Here is a 3,351-nt window from a genome sequence, read left to right on the forward strand (position 1 = left end):
CCAACTCCTGGGCTCAAGTGAGTCTCCTGCCTCAGCCTCCCAAGTAGCTGGGACCACAGGCGCCAGCCACAATGCCCGGCTATTTTTTTTTTTTTGGTTGCAGCTGTCATTGTTGTTTTGGCAGGTCAGGGCTGGATTCGAACCCGCCACCTTAGGTGTATGTGGCTAGCACCTTAGCCACTTGAGCCACAGGCACTGAGCCAACTCCTGTACTCTTAAGGATCCTTCTGCCTCAGCCTCTGGAGTAGCTGCGACTATAGGCACCCACTCCAACACCTCACTAATTTTTTCTTATTTTAGTAGAGACGTGAATCTTGCTCTTGCTCAGGCTTGTCTCAAACTCCTGAGCTCAAACCATCTTTCCGCCTCAACTTCCCAGAGTACTAGGATTATGCGTGTGAGCCACTGTGCCCGGACTGATTTTTTATTTTTCTGGTTCTATTTTATTCTGTAAGAGTTGGGATGGACATGGGTAGATCTGCATTAAAATCAAATGGTACAGAGAAAAGGACAGTGACATGGAAAACAACATATACATCTAGGTTTCAAGTTCTAGTTTTTGACTTTATCAAGCTATGAACAGACCCATTACACTCTTAAGACTTTATATCCTTAAGTTTTCTTATTTGCAAACAGGAAAATTAGAGGGTAAGGAAGTCTTTTAAAACTAGTCAATTTTGGGCTCGGTGCCTAGAGTCCCAGCTATATAGGAGGTTGAGGCAAGAGAATCACTTAAGCCCAAGAGTTGGGAGGTTTCTGTGAGCTACGATGACACAGCATTCAACCCTGGATGATGTAGTGAGACTGTCTCTCCCCCTCCCCCAAAAGGAGTCAAGATTTGACTTTTGTGTATTGGTAAAAGACTGAGGTCTAGTTTCATTCTTCTGCATGTGGTTTTCCAGTTTTATCAAAGAGACTGTCCTTTCTCTATTGTATATTCTTGGCGTGTTTGTCAAAAATGAGTTAGTTGTTTGACTTTACATCTGAATTCTCAGTGAGACAGAGGTCTTCTGCAAGTCAACAAGAAAGACTTCAGGAAACAAAATCAGGCTTAGTGTCCGTAGCTCAGTGAGCAGGGTGCCACCATGTATACCAAAGCTGGTGGGTTTGAGCTCAACCCAGGCCTGCTAAACAACAATAACAACTGCAACAAAAAATAGCCAGGCATTGTGGCAGGTGACTGTAGTCCCAGCTATTCCAGAAGCTAAAGCAAGAGAATCTCTTATGCTTAAGAGTTGGAGGTTGCTAAGAGCTGTGAAGTCACGGCATTCTACCTAGGGCGACATAGTGAGATTCTGTCTCAAAAACAAAAAACTTGCTGAACCTTGATCTGAGGTTCCAGCTACCAGAACTGCAAAAACATGAGTTTCTGTTGTTCAAGACTCACATTGTTCTCATCCTCCTCGTTATGGACAGGTGCCAGTTCACAGTCTGTTAAGACCTAGGCCAAAGGCCAGGCACAGCGGCTCACTCCTATAATCCTTGCACTCTGGGAGGCTGAGGTGGGTAGATTGCCTGAGCTCACAAGTTTGAGACCAGCCTAAGCAAGAGTGAGACCTGTCTTTAAAAATAGCCAGGCCCATGGGCAGTGTTTGTGGCTCAGTGAGTAGGGTACCAGGCCCATATATTGCGGGTGGCAGGTTCAAACTTTGGCCCTGGCCAAACTGCAGCAACAACAACAAAAAATAGCCAGGCATTGTGGTAGGTGCCTGTAGTCTCAGCTACTCAAGAGGCTGAGGCAAAAGAATCGCCTAAGCCCACGAGCTAGAGGTTGCCATGAGCTGTGACGCCACAGTACTCTACTGAGGGCAACAAAGTGAAACTCTATCTCTAAAACACAAAAAAACCCCAGCCAGGCCCTATGGTGGGGGTGAGATTGGGAAGCTGAGATAAGAGAATTAAGAGAATTGCTGGAGTTCGAGAGTTTGTGGGTGCTGTGAGCTGTGATGCCATAGCACTTTACTGGGTACAACAAAGTGAGACTCTGTCTCAAAAAAACAAAAAAGACCTGGGCCACACAGCATCACTGCCTGCCTGAGCTGCTTCCTATCCCATCCCTTTCCATGGAAAAATTATCTTCCATGAAACTGGTCCCTGGTGCCAATAAGGTTGAGGACTTCTGGTTCAGGCTATCCAGTCTGTGGGATTTTGTTACGGAAGCCCTAGCAAACTAATACAATCAACATTTGAATGTAACTGCAGCAGTGATTCACATAACGTGGAATAGTGGCTTAGGCAATAGAACTGACTTCCAAATTCTATACTGTTTGGAAAAAGAACCAAAACTACATGATAACCTAACAAAGAGAGATAAATAACTTACCTACTATAAAAATGATTAATGTAAGAGAAAAGCACCCACTGAAGTTTACCACAGGAAATCATTAGAACCACCATGTCTGAAATTATGGGAATAGTTAATGAAAATTAATTGCTATCATTTAATATCTATGGTGCTGCGCTGCTTTCTCCTCTTCTTACTCATACTTTACTTGGCAACAGCTGAGTTTTGCTTTTGTTTTTTAAAGACAGGGTCTTGCTCTGTCATCCAGGCTGGAGTACAGTGGTTCCATTATAGCTCAATGCAGCCGGGAACTCCGGCACTCAAATGATCTCCTACCTCAGCCTCCTGTAAAGCTAGGACTATAGGTGCATGACATCATGTCCAACTAATATTTTAAATTTTATGTAGTGATGGGGTCTTGTCACTTAGCCCAGGTTGGTCTCAAGCATCTGACCTCAAGTAATCTTCCTGCCTTTGTCTCCCAAAGTGTTAGGATTTCAGGTATAAGCCATGGTACAGAGCTGCATGCAGGCTGTATACTTCTTACATACATAGTATTAGCCCTAGTTCTCACAATCATGCAAAAAGGAGATTTTATACCCACATTCAAGTTGAAAATATATGAACTCTCAGATATCCTAGAGGATTTTTTTCAAAGCCACAAAGTAGACCTGTATTTTCAAACCAGATGTGTCTAATGGCAATCTTGTCCTCTTTTCTACAGCTCTGTGCTCACATGTCAAGTGCATACTGCTACAATATATACTATAGAATACAAAATAGCCATTAAACGTTTAAGAAAACTCAGAAGTTGATTGATATCCACATAGATCTCGAATTTTCTTCTTTCTACCCATCTTTATGTTCTAAGTTTTCTTTAATGAGCATATATAAGCTAAATAAACATAAGAACACTTTCAAAACAAAAAACATCATTTAAAGCCATAGATCATAAAAGTGAATAGGCCTAGGAGGCACCTGTGGCTCAAAGAAGTAGGGCGCCGGCCCCATGTGCCAGAGGTAGCGGGTTCAAACCCAGCCCCAGATAAAAACTGCAAAAAAAAAAA

The 3,351-nt window shown here is 43.0% G+C and overlaps 1 protein-coding gene across 1 annotated transcript in view; it reads right to left on the reverse strand.

Annotated features, from left to right (window-relative positions):
• The window catches only part of PDS5A (PDS5 cohesin associated factor A), a 118,389-nt gene that overhangs the window by 40,077 nt on the left and 74,961 nt on the right, over positions 1 to 3,351 (reverse strand). The gene's annotated exons all lie outside the window — the stretch shown is intronic.

The sequence above is a fragment of the Otolemur garnettii genome, unplaced genomic scaffold (assembly GCF_000181295.1).
Source record: "Otolemur garnettii isolate 467f Iridium unplaced genomic scaffold, OtoGar3 scaffold00181, whole genome shotgun sequence".
Lineage (NCBI taxonomy): Eukaryota > Metazoa > Chordata > Mammalia > Primates > Galagidae > Otolemur > Otolemur garnettii.